The sequence below is a fragment of the Phyllobates terribilis genome, unplaced genomic scaffold (assembly GCF_046119375.1).
Source record: "Phyllobates terribilis strain yellow unplaced genomic scaffold, ASM4611937v1 Scaffold_55__1_contigs__length_8800988, whole genome shotgun sequence".
NCBI lineage: Eukaryota > Metazoa > Chordata > Amphibia > Anura > Dendrobatidae > Phyllobates > Phyllobates terribilis.
In genome coordinates this window covers 1,630,121-1,644,966 of record NW_027362815.1, presented here as the reverse complement: position 1 = coordinate 1,644,966, position 14,846 = coordinate 1,630,121, and positions in this window count along the sequence as shown.

Genomic DNA, 14,846 nt, shown 5'->3' with positions numbered 1-14,846 from the left:
GCCAAGGCAAGGGCAGGCCAGAGCCAGAGAGCGAGTAGGCCTGAGCCAGAGTGAGAGGAGGCCGGAGCCAAGGCAAAGGCAGGCCCGAACCAGAGCGAGAACAGGCCGGAGTCAAGACGAGGGCAGGCCAGAGCAAGAGCAGGCTGGAGCCAAGGCAAGGGCAGGCCGGAACAAGGGCGAGAACAGGCCGGAGTCAAGAGGAGAGCAGGCCAGAGCTAGAGCAAGAGCAGGCCGGAGCCAGGGCGAGGGCAGGCCGGAGCCAGGGCGAGGGCAGGCCGGAGCCAGGGAGAGAGCAGGTCGGAGCCAATTCGAGGTCAGGCCAGAGCGAGAGCAGGCCGGAGCCAGGACGAGGGCAGGCCGGAGCCAGGGCGAGAGCAGGCCGGAGCCAGGGCGAGGGCAGGCCAGTCCAGAGCGAGAGTAAGCCAGATCCAAGGCTAGGGCAGGCGAGAGCCAGAGCGAGAGAAGGCCGGAGCCAAGGAGAGGGCAGGCCAGAGAGAGATCAGGCCGGTGCCGAGGCAAGGGCAGGCCAGATCTAGAGCAAGAGCAGACCAGAGGCAGAGCGAGAGCAGGCCGGAGCCAGAGCAATAGCAGGCAGCAGCCAGGGCGAGGGCAGACCGGAGCCAAGGCGAGGGCAGGCCAGAGGCAGAGCCGGGGCAGGCCAGTACCAGAGCGAGAGCAGGCTGGAGCCAAAGCGAGGGCAGACCAGAGCGAGAGCAGGCCGAAGCCAAGGTGAGGGCAGGCCAGAGCCAGAAGGAGAGCAGGCCAGTGCCAGAGCGAGAGCAGGCCAGTGCCAGAGCGAGAGCAGTCCGGAGCCAAGGCAAGGGCAGGCCAGAGCCAGAGAGTGATTAGGCCTGAACTAGAGCGAGAGCAGGCCGGAGCCAAGGCGAAGTCAGGCTAGAACCAGAGCGAGAGCAGACCGGAGTCAAGACGAGGGCAGGACAGAGCCAGAGCAAGAGCAGGCTGGAGCCAAGGAGAGGGCTGGCCGGAGCCAGAGCAAGGACAGGCCAGAGCCAGAGTGAGAGCAGGCCAGAGCCAGGGCTAGGGCAGGCTAGAGCCAGAGCAAGAGCAGGCCGGAGCCAGGGCGAGGGCAGGCCGGAGCCAGGGCGAGGGCAGGCCGGAGCCAGGGAGAGAGCAGGTCGGAGCCAAGGCGAGGTCAGGCCAGAGCGAGAGCAGGCCGGAGTCAGGACGAGGGCAGGCCGGAGCCAGGGCGAGAGCAGGCCGGAGCTAAGGCGAGGGCAGGCCAGAGCCAGAGAGAGAGCAGGCCGGAGCCAGGGTGAGAGCAGGCCGGAGCCAGGGTGAGGGCAGGCCGGAGCCAGGGAGAGAGCAGGTCGGAGCCAAGGCGAGGTCAGGCCAGAGCGAAAGCAGGCCTGAGCCAGGACGAGGGCAGGCCGGAGCCAGGGCGAGAGCAGGCCGGAGCTAAGGCGAGGGCAGGCCAGAGCCAGAGAGAGAGCAGGCCGGAGCCAGGACGAGGGCAGGCCGGAGCCAGGGCGAGAGCAGGCCGGAGCCAGCACGAGAGCAGGCCAGAGCTACAGCCAGAGCAGGCCGGAGTCAGGGCGAGGGCAGACCAGAGTGAGAGCGAGAGCAGGCCGGAGCCAAGGTGAGGGCAGGCCAGAGCCAGAGCGAGAGCTGGCCAGAGCCAGAGTGAGAGCAGGCCAGTGTCTGAGCGAGAGCAGTCCGGAGCCAAGGCAAGGGCAGGCCAGAGCCAGAGAGAGAGTAGGCCTAAGCCAGAGCGAGAGCAGGCCGGAGCCAAGGAGATGGCAGCCCAGAACCAGAGCGAGAGCAGGTCGGAACCAAGGTGAGGGCAGGCCATAGGCAGAGCCAGGGCAGGCCAGAGCAAGAGAGAGAGCAGGCCGGAGCCAAGGCGATGGCAGGCCAGAGCCAGAGTGAGAACAGGCCAGAGCCAGTGCGAGAGAGAGCAGGCCAGTGCCAGAGCGAGAGCAGGCCAGTGCCAGAACGAGAGCAGGCCAGTGCCAGAGCTAGAGAAGTCCGGAGCCAAGGCAAGGGCAGACCAGAGCCAGAGAGCGAGTAGGCCTGAGCCAGATCGAGAGGAGGCCGGAGCTAAGGCAAGGGCAGGCCCGAACCAGAGCAAGAGCAGGCTGGAGCCAAGGCAAGGGCAGGCCGGAGCCAGTTAGAGGGCAGGCGGAGCCAGTTAGAGGGCAGGCCGGAGCCAGTTAGAGGGCAGGCCGGAGCCAGGGCGAGGGCTCGCCGGATCCAGGGCGAGAGCAGGCCGGAGCCAAGGCGAGGGCAGGCCGGAACCATTGCAGAAGCTGGCCGAAGCCAAGGCAATGGCTGGCCGGAGCCAGAGTAAGGACTTGCCGGAGCCAGGGCGAGGGCAGGCCGAAGCCAGAGCGAGGGCAGACCGGAGGCAGGACGAGAGCAGGCCAGAGCCAAGGCGAGGGCAGGCCAGAGCTAGAGCCATAACAGGCCGGAGCTAGGACGAGGGCAGGCCGGAGCCAGGGCGAGGGCAGGCCGGAGCCAGGGCGAGAGCAGGCCAGAGCCAGCGCGAGAGCAGGCCAGAGCTAGAGGCAGAGCAGGCCGGAGCCAGGGCGAGGGAAGACCTGAATCAGAACGAGAGGAGGCCGGAGCCAAGGCGAGAGCAGGCTGGAGCCAGGGCAAGGGCAGGCCAGTCCAGAGCGAGAGTAAGCCAGAGCCAAGGCTAGGGCAGGCGACAGCCAGAGCGAGAGAAGGCCGGAGCCAAGGAGAGGGCAGGCCAGAGAGAGAGCAGGCCGGTGCCGAGGCAAGGGCAGGCCAGATCCAGAGGGAGAGCAGGCCAGAGGCAGAGCGAGAGCAGGCCGGAGCCAGAGCAATAGCAGGCAGCAGCCAGGGCGAGGGCAGACAGGTGCCAAGGCGAGAGCAGACCGGAGCCAAGGCAGGGCAGGCCAGAGGCAGAGCCAGGGCAGGCCAGTACCAGAGCGAGAGCAGGCTGGAGCCAAAGCGAGGGCAGACCAGAGCCAGAAGGAGAGCAGGCCAGTGCCAGAGCGAGAGCAGGCCAGTGCCAAAGCGAGAGCAGTCCGGAGCCAAGGCAAGGGCAGGCCAGAGCCAGAGAGAGAGTAGGCCTGTGCCAGAGCGAGAGCAGGCGGGAGCCAAGGCGAAGTCAGGCTAGAACCAGAGCGAGAGCAGGCTGGAGCCAAGAAGAGGGCTGGCCGGAGCCAGAGCAAGGACAGGACAGAGCCAGAGGGAGAGTCGGCTAGAGCCAGGGCGAGGGCAGGCTAGAGCCAGTGCGAGGGCAGGCCGGAGCCAGGGCGAGGGCAGGCCGGAGCCAGGGCGAGGGCAGGCCGGAGCCAGGGAGAGAGCAGGTCGGAGCCAAGGCGAGGTCAGGCCAGAGCGAGAGCAGGCCGGAACCAGGACGAGGGCAGGCCGGAGCCAGGGCGAGAGCAGGCCGGAGCTAAGGCGATGGCAGGCCAGATTCAGAGCGAGAGCAGGCCGGAGCCAGGACGAGGGCAGGCCGGAGCCAGGGCGAGAGCAGGCCAAAGGCAGCACGAGTGCAGGCCAGAGCTACAGCCAGAGCAGGCCGGAGTCAGGGCGAGGGCAGACCAGAGTCAGAGTGAGACCAGTCCGGAGCCAAGGCAAGGGCAGGCCAGAGCCAGAGAGAGAGTAGACCAGAGCGAGAGCAGGCCGGAGCCAAAGAGAAGGCAGCCCAGAACCAGAGCGAGAGCAGGTGGGAACCAAGGCGAGGGCAGGCCATAGCCAGAGCCAGGGCAGGCCAGAGCAAGAGAGAGAGCAGGCCAGAGCCAAGGCGATGGCAGGCCAGAGTCAGAGTGAGAACAGGCCAGAGCCAAGGTGAGGGCAGGCCAGTGCCAGAGCGAGAGCAGGCCAGTGCCAGAACGAGAGCAGGCCAGTGCCAGAGCTAGAGAAGTCCGGAGCCAAGGCAAGGGCAGGCCAGAGCCAGAGAGCGAGTAGGCCTGAGCCAGAGTGAGAGGAGGCCGGAGCCAAGGCAAAGGCAGGCCCGAACCAGAGCGAGAGCAGGCCGGAGTCAAGACGAGGGCAGGCCAGAGCCAGAGCAAGAGCAGGCTGGAGCCAAGGCAAGGGCAGGCCGGAACAAGGGCGAGAACAGGCCGGAGTCAAGACGAGAGCAGGCCAGAGCTAGAGCAAGAGCAGGCCGGAGCCAGGGCGAGGGCAGGCCGGAGCCAGGGCGAGGGCAGGCCGGAGCCAGGGAGAGAGCAGGTCAGAGCCAATGAGAGGTCAGGCCAGAGCGAGAGCAGGCCGGAGCCAGGACGAGGGCAGGCCGGAGCCAGGGCGAGAGCAGGCCGGAGCTAAGGCGATGGCAAGCCAGAGCGAGAGCAGGCCGGAGCCAGGACGAGGGCAGGCCGGAGCCAGGGCGAGAGCAGGCCAAAGCCAGCACGAGAGCAGGCCAGAGCTACAGCCAGAGCAGGCCGGAGTCAGGGCGAGGGCAGACCAGAGTCAGAGCGAGAGTAGGCCGGAGCCAAGGTGAGGGCAGGCCAGAGCCAGAGCGAGAGCAGGCCAGAGCCAGAGTGAGAGCAGGCCAGTGCCTGAGCGAGAGCAGTCCGGAGCCAAGGCAAGGGCAGGCCAGAGCCAGAGAGAGAGTTGACCTGAGCCAGAGCGAGAGCAGGCCGGAGCCAAGGAGAAGGCAGCCCAGAACCAGAGCGAGAGCAGGTCGGAACCAAGGCGAGGGCAGGCCATAGGCAGAGCCAGGGCAGGCCATAGCAAGAGAGAAGAGAGCAGGCCGGAGCCAAGGCGATGGCAGGCCAGAGTCAGAGTGAGAACAGGCCAGAGCCAAGGTGAGGGCAGGCCAGAGCGAGAGCAGGCCAGTGCCAGAGCGAGAGCAGGCGAGTGCCAGAGCTAGAGAAGTCCGGAGCCAAGGGAAGGGCAGGCCAGAGCCAGAAAGCGAGTAGGCCTGAGCCAGAGCGAGAGGAGGCCGGAGCCAAGGCAAAGGCAGGCCCGAACCAGAGCGAGAACAGGCCGGAGTCAAGACGAGGGCAGGCCAGAGCCAGAGCAAGAGCAGGCTGTAGCCAAGGCAAGGGCAGGCCGGTACAAGGGCGAGAACAGGCCGGAGTCAAGACGAGAGCAGGCCAGAGCTAGAGCAAGAGCAGGCCAGAGCCAGAGCAAGAGCAGGCCGGAGCCAGGGCGAGAGCAGGCCGGAGCCAAGGTGAGGGCTGGCCGGAGCCAGGGCGAGAGCAGGCCAGAGCCAAGGCGAGGGCAGGCCAGAGCAAGAGCAGGCTGGAGCCAAGGCAAGGGCAGGCCAGTACAAGGGCGAGAACAGGCCAGAGTCAAGACGAGAGCAGGCCAGAGCTAGAGCAAGAGCAGGCCAGAGCAAGAGCAGGCCGGAGCCAGGGCGAGAGCAGGCCGGAGCCAAGGCGAGAGCGGGCCGGAGCCAAGGCGAGAGCGGGCCAGAGCGAGAGCAGGCCGTAGCCAAGGCGAGGGCAGGCCAGAGCCAGATTCAGAGCAGGCCAGAGTCATGGCGAGAGCAGGCCAGAGCCAAGGCGAGGGCAGGTCAGAGCCAGAGCGAGAGCAGGCCGGAGCCAAGGCGAGGGGAGGCCAGAGCGAGAGCAGGCCAGAGCGAAAGCAGTCCGGAGCCAAGGCAAGGGCAGGCCAGAGCCAGAGCGAGAGCAGGCCTGAGCCAGAGCGAGAGCAGGCCTGAGTAAGAGCAGGCCGGAGCCAAAGCAGTCCGGAGCCAAGGCAAGGGCAGGCCAGAACAAGAGCGAGATCAGGCCAGAGTAAAGACGAGGGCAGGCCAGAGGAAGAGCAGGCCGGAGACAAGGCATGGGCAGACGAGAGCCAGAGAGAGAGCAGGCCGGAGCCAGAGAGAGGGCAGGCTAGAGCGAGAGCTGGTCAGAGCCAGGGCGAGTGCAGGCCGGAGTCAAGACAAGGGCAGGCCAGAGCCAGAGCAAGAGCCGGCCAGAGCAAGAGCAGGCCGGAGCCAGGGCGAGGGCAGGCCAGAGCCAGGGCAAGAACAGGCTGGAGTCAGAGCTAGAGCAGGCCGGAGCCAAGGCGAGAGCAGGCCGGAGCCAAGGCGAGGGCTGGCCGGAGCCATAGCGAGAGCAGGCCGGAGCCAAGGCGAGAGCGGGCCAGAGCGAGAGCAGGCCGTAGCCAAGGCGAGGGCAGGCCAGAGCCAGATTCAGAGCAGGCCAGAGTCATGGCGAGAGCAGGCCAGAGCCAAGGCGAGGGCACGCCAGAGCCAGAGCGAGAGCAGGTCAGAGCCAGAGCGAGAGTAGGCCAGAGCCAAGGCAAGGACAGGCCAGAGCCAGAAAGAGAGAAGGCCGGAGCCAAGGCAAGGGCAGGCCGGAACATGGGCGAGAGCAGGTCAGAACCTGAGCGAGAGTATACCGGAGCCAAGGCGAAGGGAGGCCAGAACTAGAGCGAGGGCAGGCAAAAGCAAGAGCGAGAGTAGGCCAGAGCCAAGGCAAGGGCAGGCCAGAGCGAGAGAGAGAGCAGGCCGGAACAAGGGCTAGATCAGGCCCGAGACAGAGCAAGGCCAGAGCGAGAGCAGGCCACAGCCTGAGTGAGAGTATGCCGGAGCCAGGGCGAGGGCAGGCCAGAGCCAGAGAGAGAGCAGGCCGGAGCAAGGGCGAGGGCAGGCCAGAGCCAAAGCGAGAGCAGGCCGGAGCCAGGACTAGAGCAGGCCGGAGCTAAGGCGAGGGCAGGCCGGAACCAGGGCAAGGGCAGTCCAGAACTAGAGCGAGAGCCAGCCGGAGCCAAGGTGAGAGCTGGCTGGAGCCAAGGTGAGGGCAGGCCAGAGGCAGAGCCAGGGCAGGCCAGAGGCAGAGCCAGGGCAGGCCAGAGCAAGAGCAGGCCGGAGCCAAGGCGAGGGCAGGCCAGAGCGAGAGCAGGTCGGAGCCAGGGCTAGAGCAGGCCGGAGCTAATGCGAGGGCTGGCCTGAGCTAGAGCAACAAGGGCAGGCCGGAGTCAGGGCAAGGGCAGGCCGGAGCCAGAGCAAGGGCAGGCCGGAGTCAGGGCGACAGCAGGCCGGAGCCAAGGCGAAGTCAGGCCATAACCAGAGGGAGAGCATGCCGGAGTCAAGACGAGGGCAGGCCAGAGCAAGAGCAGGCCGGAGCCAGGGCGAGAGCAGGCCGGAGCCAAGGCAAGGGCTGGCCAGAGTCAGAGCGAGCGTAGGCCGGAGCCAAAGTGAGGGCAGGCCAGAGCCAGAGCGAGAGCAGGCCAGAGCCAGAGTGAGAGCAGGCCAGTGCCTGAAAGAGAGCAGTCCGGAGCCAAGGCAAGGGCAGGCCAGAGCCAGAGAGAGAGTTGGCCTGAGCCAGAGCGAGAGCAGGCCGGAGCCAAGGAGAAGGCAGCCCAGAACCAGAGCGAGAACAGGCCAGAGCCAAGGCGATGGCAGGCCAGAGTCAGAGTGAGAACAGGCCAGAGCCAAGGTGAGGGCAGGCCAGAGCAAGAGCAGGCCAGTGCCAGAGCGAGAGAAGTCCGGAGCCAAGGGAAGGGCAGGCCAGAGCCAGAAAGCGAGTAGGCCTGAGCCAGAGCGAGAGGAGGCCGGAGCCAAGGCAAAGGCAGGCCAGAACCAGAGCGAGAACAGGCCGGAGTCAAGACGAGGGCAGGCCAGAGCCAGAGCAAGAGCAGGCTGGAGCCAAGGCAAGGGCAGGCCGGTACAAGGGCGAGAACAGGCCGGAGTCAAGACGAGAGCAGGCCAGAGCTAGAGCAAGAGCAGGCCAGAGCCAGAGCAAGAGCAGGCCGGAGCCAGGGCGAGAGCAGGCCGGAGCCAAGGTGAGGGCTGGCCGGAGCCAGAGCAAGGGCAGGCCGGAGCCAGGGCGAGAGCAGCCCGGAGCCAAGGCGAGGGCAGGCCAGAGCCAGAGCAAGAGCAGGCTGGAGCCAAGGCAAGGGCAGGCCAGTACAAGGGCGAGAACAGGCCGGAGTCAAGACGAGAGCAGGCCAGAGCAAGAGCAGGCCGGAGCCAGGGCGAGAGCAGGCCGGAGCCAAGGCGAGGGCTGGCCGGAGCCAGAGCAAGGGCAGGCCGGAGCCAGGGCGAGAGCAGGCCGGAGCCAAGGCGAGGGCAGGCCAGAGCCAGAGCAAGAACAGGTCGGAGCCAAGGCGAGGGCAGGTCAGAGCGAGAGCAGGCCGGAGCCAAGGCGAGGGGAGGCCAGAGCGAGAGCAGGCCAGAGCGAAAGCAGTCCGGAGCCAAGGCAAGGGCAGGCCAGAGCGAGAGCAGGCCTGAGCCAGAGCGAGAGCAGGCCTGAGCAAGAGCAGGCCGGAGCCAAAGCAGTCCGGAGCCAAGGCAAGGGCAGGCCAGAACAAGAGCGAGATCAGGCCAGAGTAAAGACGAGGGCAGGCCAGAGCCAGAGGAAGAGCAGGCCGGAGACAAGGCATGGGCAGGCGAGAGCCGGAGAGAGAGCAGGCCGGAGCCAGAGCGAGGGCAGGCTAGAGCGAGAGCTGGTCAGAGCCAGGGGAAGAGCAGGCCGGAGTCAAGACAAGGGCAGGCCATAGCCAGAGCAAGAGCCGGCCAGATCCAGAGCAAGAGCAGGCTGGAGCCAGGGCGAGGGCAGGCCAGAGCCAGAGCAAGAGCAGGCCGGAGCCAAGGCGAGAGCAGGCCGGAGCCAAGGCGAGAGCAGGCCGGAGCCAAGGCGAGGGCTGGCCGGAGCCAGAGCGAGAGCAGGCCGGAGCCAAGGCGAGAACGGGCCAGAGCGAGAGCAGGCCGTAGCCAAGGCGAGGGCAGGCCAGAGCCAGATTCAGAGCAGGCCAGAGTCATGGCGAGAGCAGGCCAGAGCCAAGGCGAGGGCACGCCAGAGCCAGAGCGAGAGCAGGTCAGAGCCAGAGCGAGAGTAGGCCAGAGCCAAGGCAAGGGCAGGCCAGAGCCAGAAAGAGAGAAGGCCGGAGCCAAGGCAAGGGCAGGCCGGAACATGGGCGAGAGCAGGCCGGAGACAGGGCGAAGCCAGAGCGAGAGCAGGTCAGAACCTGAGCGAGAGTATGCCAGAGCCAAGGCGAGGGGAGGCCAGAACTAAAGCGAGAGCAGGCCGGAGCCAGGGCGAGGGCAGGCAAAAGCAAGAGCGAGAGTAGGCCAGAGCCAAGGCAAGGGCAGGCCAGAGCGAGAGAGAGAGCAGGCCGGAACAAGGGCTAGATCAGGCCCGAGACAGAGCGAGGCCAGAGCGAGAGCAGGCCACAGCCTGAGTGAGAGTATGCCGGAGCCAGGGCGAGGGCAGGCCAGAGCCAGAGAGAGAGCAGGCCGGAGCAAGGGCGAGGGCGGGCCAGAGCCAAAGCGAGAGCAGGCCGGAGCCAGGACTAGAGCAGGCCGGAGCTAAGGCGAGGGCAGGCCGGAGCCAGGGCAAGGGCAGTCCAGAACTAGAGCGAGAGCCGGCCGGAGCCAAGGTGAGAGCTGGCTGGAGCCAAGGTGAGGGCAGGCCAGAGGCAGAGCCAGGGCAGGCCAGAGCAAGAGCAGGCCGGAGCCAAGGCGAGGGCAGGCCAGAGCGAGAGCAGGTCGGAGCCAGGGCTAGAGCAGGCCGGAGCTAATGCGAGGGCTGGCCTGAGCTAGAGCAACAAGGGCAGGTCGGAGTCAGGGCAAGGGCAGACCGGAGCCAGAGCAAGGGCAGGCCGGAGTCAGGGCGAGAGCAGGCCGGAGCCAAGGCGAAGTCAGGCCAGAACCAGAGGGAGAGCATGCCGGAGTCAAGACAAGGGCAGGCCAGAGCAAGAGCAGGCCGGAGCCAGCAGGCCGGAGCCAGGGCGAGAGCAGGCCGGAGCCAAGGCAAGGGCTGGCCAGAGTCAGAGCAAGGACAGGCTGGAGCCAGGGTGAGGGCAGGCCGGTGCAAGAGCAAGCCAGAGCCAAGGCGAGAGCAGGCCGAAGCCAAGGCGAGGGCAGTCCAGAGCGAGAGCAGGCCAGAGCCAGGGCGAGAGAGCAGGCCGTAGCCAAGGAGAAGGCAGGCCAGAGCTAGATCCAGAGAAGGCCGGAGCCAGGGCGAGGGCAGGCCAGAGTCAGAGCGAGAGCAGGACGGAGCCAAGGCGAGGGCACGCCAGAGCGAGAGCAGGCCGGGGCGAGGGCAGGCCAGAGCCAGAGCAAGAGTAGGCCACTGCCAAGGCAAGGGCAGGCCAGAGCCAGAGCAAGAGAAGGCCGGAGCCAAGGCCAGTGCAGGCCGGAACCAGGGCGAGAGCACGCCGTAGACAGTTCGAGGCCAGAGCCAAAGCGAGAGCAGGCCAGAGCCAGAGCGAAAGTAGGCCGGAGCCATGGCTAGGGCAGGCCAGAGCCAGAGAGAGAGCAGGCTGGAGCCAAGGTGAGGGCAGGCCAGAGCGACAGCAGGCAGGAGCCAGGGTGAGAGCAGTCCGGAGCCAAGGCAAGAGCAGTCCGGAGCCAGGGCGAGGGCAGTCCGGATGTAGAGCGAGAGAACGAGAGCAGGCCGGAGCCAAGGCGAGATTAGACCGAAGCCAAGGCGAGGGCAGGCTAGAGGCAGAGCCAGGGCAGGCCACAACCAGAGCGAGAGTAGGTCGGATCCAGGGCGAGAGCAGAGCCAGGGCAAGGGCTGGCCGGAGCCAGAGCAAGGGCAGGTTAGAGCCAGGGCGAGGGCAGGCCGAAGCCAAGGTGAGAGCAGGCCGGAGCCAAGGCGAGGGTACGCCAGAGCGAGAGCAGGCCAGAGCCAGGACGAGGACAGGCCAGAGTCATAGAGAGAGCAGGCCGGAGCCAAGGCAAGGGCAGGCCAGAGAGAGAGCAGGCCGGAGCCAGGGCGAGGGCAGGCCGGAGCCAAGGCGAGGGATGGCCGGAGCCAGAGCAAGGGAAGGTTGGATCCAGGGCGAAGGCAGGTCGGAGCCAGAGCGAGACCAGGCCGGAGCCAAGGCGAGAGCAGGACGGAGCCAAGGCGAGGGAAGGCCAAAGCGAGAGCAGGCCGGAGCCAGGACGAGGCAGGCCGGAGCCAGGCGAGAGGAGGCCGGAGCCAAGGAGAGGGCATGCCAGAGCCAGAGCAGGCCGTAGCCCGGGCTGGGGCAGGCCAGAGTAACAGCGAGAGCAGGCCGGAGCCGAGGCGAGTGCAGGCCACAGCCAGAGCGAGAGAAGGCCAGAGCCATGGTAAGCAGGCCAGAGCGAGAGCAGGCCAGAGCCATGGCGAGGGCAGGCCACAGCCAGAGCGAGAGTAGGCCAGGGACAAGGCAAGGGCAGGCCAGGGACAAGGCAAGGGCAGGCCAGAACCAGGGCGAGAGCAGGCCGGAGACAGGGCCAGGCTAGAGGCAGAGCCAGAGCAGGCCAGAGCCAAAGCGAGAGTAGGCCCGAGCAGGGAGTGGGCAGGCCAGAGCCAGAGAGAGAGAAGGGCGAAGCCTGGGCGAGGGCAGGCCTGAGCCAGAGCGAAAGCAGGTCGGAGCCAGGTCGAGACCAGGCCGGAGCCAAGGCAAGGGCAGGCTGGGAGCCAGAGCGATGGCAAGCCGGATCCAGTGCAAGGGCAGTCCGTAGCTAGAGCGAGAGCAGGCCGGAGCCACGGCGAGAGCAGGCCGGAGCCAAGGCGAGGGCAGTCCAGACCCAGAGCAAAAGCAGGCCGGAGCCAGGACGAGGGCAGGCCGGAGCCAGGACGAGGGCAGGCCGGAGCCAGAGTGATGGCAAGCCGGAGCCAGGGCGCAGGCAGTCCGGAGCTAGAGCGAGAGCAGGCCGGAGCCAGGGGGAGAGCAGGCCGGAGCCAAGGCGAGGCCAGGCCAGAGCCAGAGCGAGAGCAGACCGGAGCCAGGACGAGGGCAGGCCGGAGCCAGGGTGAGAGCAGGCCGGAGCCAAGGCGAGGACAGACCAGAGCCACAGTGACAGCAGGCCAGAGCAAGGGCAGGCCGGAGCCAGGGCGAGGACAGGCCGGAGCCAGGGCGAGGACAGGCCAGAGCGCGAGCAGCCCAGAGCCAGGTCGAGGGCAGTCCAGAGTAAGAGCAGGCCGGAGCCAAGGCGTGGGCAGGCCAGAGCGAGGGCAGGCCAGAGCCAGAGCGAGGGTAGTCCAGAGCCTGAGCGAGAGCAGGCCAGAGCCAGGGCAAGGGCAGGCCGGAGCCAGAGCGAGAGTTGGCCAGAGCCAAGGCAAAGGCAGGCCAGAGCCAGAACGAGAGAAGGCCGGAGCCAAGACAAGGGCAGGCCGGAACCAGGGCGAGAGCAGGCAAGAGCCAGAGCGATGGCAAGCCGGACCCAGGGCGAGGCCAGTCCTGAGCTAGAGCGAGGGCAGGCCGGTGCCAGGGCGAAGCCAGAGCGAGAGCAGGCCAGAGCGAAAGTAGGCCGGAGCCAAGGCGAGGGCAGGCTGGAGCCTGGGCGAGGGCAGGCCACGGCGAGAGCAGGTCGGAGCCAGGGCGAGAGCAGGCCGGAGCCAAGGCGAGGGCAGAACGGAGCCAGAGCGATGGCAAGCTAGAGCCAGGGCGAGCGCAGTCCGGAGCTAGAGCGAGAGCAGGCAGGAGCTAGGGCGAGAGCAGGCCGGAGCCAAGGCGAGGGCAGGCCAGAGCGAGAGCAGGCCGGAGCCAGGACGAGGGCAGGCCGGAGCCAGGGTGAGAGCAGGCCGGAGCCAGAGCGAGGGTAAGCCAGAGCCAGAGCGAGAGCAGGCCGGAGCCAAGCGACGGCAGGCCAGAGCCAAATCGAGAGCAGTCCGGATCCAAGGCGAGGGCAAGTCAGAGCGAGAGTAAGCCGGAGCAAAGGCAAGGGCAGGCCAGAGCCAGAGTGAGAGCAGGCCAGAGCCAGAGCGAGAGCAGTCCAGAGCCAGGGCGAGAGCAGGCCGGTGCCAGGGCAAGGACAGGCCGGAGCCAGAGCGAGAGTTGGCCAGAGCCAAGGCAAGGGCAGGCAAGAGCCAGAGCGAGAGAAGGCCGGAGCCAAGACAAGGGCAGGCCGGAACCAGGGCGAGAGCAGGCAAGAGCCAGAGCGATGGCAAGCCGGACCCAGGGCGAGGCCAGTCCGGAGCTAGAGCGAGAGCAGGCCGGAGCCAGGACGAGGGCAGGCCGGAGCCAGGGCGAGGCCAGAGCGAGAGCAGGCCAGAGCGAGAGTAGGCCGGAGCCAAGGCGAGGGCAGGCTGGAGCCTGGGCGAGGGCAGGCCTGGGCGAGAGCAGGTCAGAGCCAGGGCGAGAGCAGTCCGGAGCCAAGGCAAGGGCAGAACGGAGCCAGAGCGATGGCAAGCTGGAGCCAGGGCGAGCGCAGTCCGGAGCTAGAGCGAGAGCAGGCCAGAGCTAGGGCGAGAGCAGGCCCGAGCCAAGGCGAGGGCTGGCCAGAGCCAGAGCGAGAGCAGGCCGGAGCCAGGACGAGGGCAGGCCGGAGCCAGGGTGAGAGCACGGGGGAGCCAAGGAGAGGACAGGCCAGAGCCACAGCGAGAGCAGGCCGGAGCCACGGTGACTGCAGGCCAGAGTCAGAGAAGACCAGAGCCAAGGAAAGGGCAGGCCAGAGCCAGAGCAGGTCAGAACCAGAGCGAGAGCTGTCCGGAGCCAGAGCTAGGGCAGGCCAGAGCGAGAGCAGGCCTGAGCCAGAGCGAAAACAGGCTGGAGCCATGGTGAAGGCAGGCCAGAACAAGAGCGAGATCAGGCTAGAGTCATGACGAGGGCAGGCAAGAGCCAGAGGAAGAGCAGGCCGGAGCCAAGGCATGGGCAGGCCAGAGCGAGAGCAGGTCGGAGCCAGGCCGAGAGCAGGCCGGAGCCAATGCAAGGGTAGGCCGGAGTCAGGGCGAGGGCAGGCCGGAGCCAGAGTAAGAGGAGGCCAAGCCAAGGCGAGAGCAGGCCGGAGCCAAGGCGAGAGCAGGCCGGAGCTAAGGCGAGGGTAGGCCAGAGCCAAGGCAAGGGCAGGCCAGACCCAGAGCGATAGAAGGCCAGAGCCAAGGCAAGGGCAGGCCGGAACCAGGGCGAGAGCAGGCAAGAGCCAGAGCGATGGCAAGCCGGACCCAGGGCGAGGCCAGTCCTGAGCTAGAGCGGGAAGAATGAGAACAGGCCGGAGTCAAGACGAGAGCAGGCCAGAGCTAGAGCAAGAGCAGGCCAGAGCCAGAGCAAGAGCAGGCCGGAGCCAGGGCGAGAGCAGGCCGGAGCCAAGGTGAGGGCTGGCCGGAGCCAGAGCAAGGGCAGGCCGGAGCCAGGGCGAGAGCAGGCCGGAGCCAAGGCGAGGGCAGGCCAGAGCCAGAGCAAGAGTAGGCTGGAGCCAAGGCAAGGGCAGGCCAGTACAAGGGCGAGAACAGGCCGGAGTCAAGACGAGAGCAGGCCAGAGCAAGAGCAGGCCGGAGCCAGGGCGAGAGCAGGCCGGAGCCAAGACGAGGGCTGGCCGGAGCCAGAGCAAGGGCAGGCCGGAGCCAGGGCGAGAGCAGGCCGGAGCCAAGGCGAGGGCAGGCCAGAGCAAGAGCAGGTCGGAGCCAAGGCGAGGGCAGGTCGGAGCCAGAGCGAGAGCAGGCCGGAGCCAAGGCGAGGGGAGGCCAGAGCGAGAGCAGGCCAGAGCGAAAGCAGTCCGGAGCCAAGGCAAGGGCAGGCCAGAGCGAGAGCAGGCCTGAGCCAGAGCGAGAGCAGGCCTGAGCAAGAGCAGGCCGGAGCCAAAGCAGTCCGGAGCCAAGGCAAGGGCAGGCCAGAACAAGAGCGAGATCAGGCCAGAGTAAAGACGAGGGCAGGCCAGAGCCAGAGGAAGAGCAGGCCGGAGACAAGGCATGGGCAGGCGAGAGCCAGAGAGAGAGCAGGCCGGAGCCAGAGCAAGGGCAGGCTAGAGCGAGAGCTGGTCAGAGCCAGGGGAAGAGCAGGCCGGAGTCAAGACAAGGGCAGGCCAGAGCAAGAGCCGGCCAGATCCAGAGCAAGAGCAGGCCAGAGCCAGGGCAAGAGCAGGCCGGAGCCAGAGCGAGAGCAGGCCGGAGCCAAGGCGAGAGCAGGCCGAAGCCAAGGCGAGGGCTGGCCGGAGCCAGAGCGAGAGCAGGCCGTAGCCAAGGCGAGAGCGGGCCAGAGCGAGAGCAGGCCAGAGCCAGATTCAGAGCAGGCCAGAGTCATGGCGAGAGCAGGCCAGAGCCAAG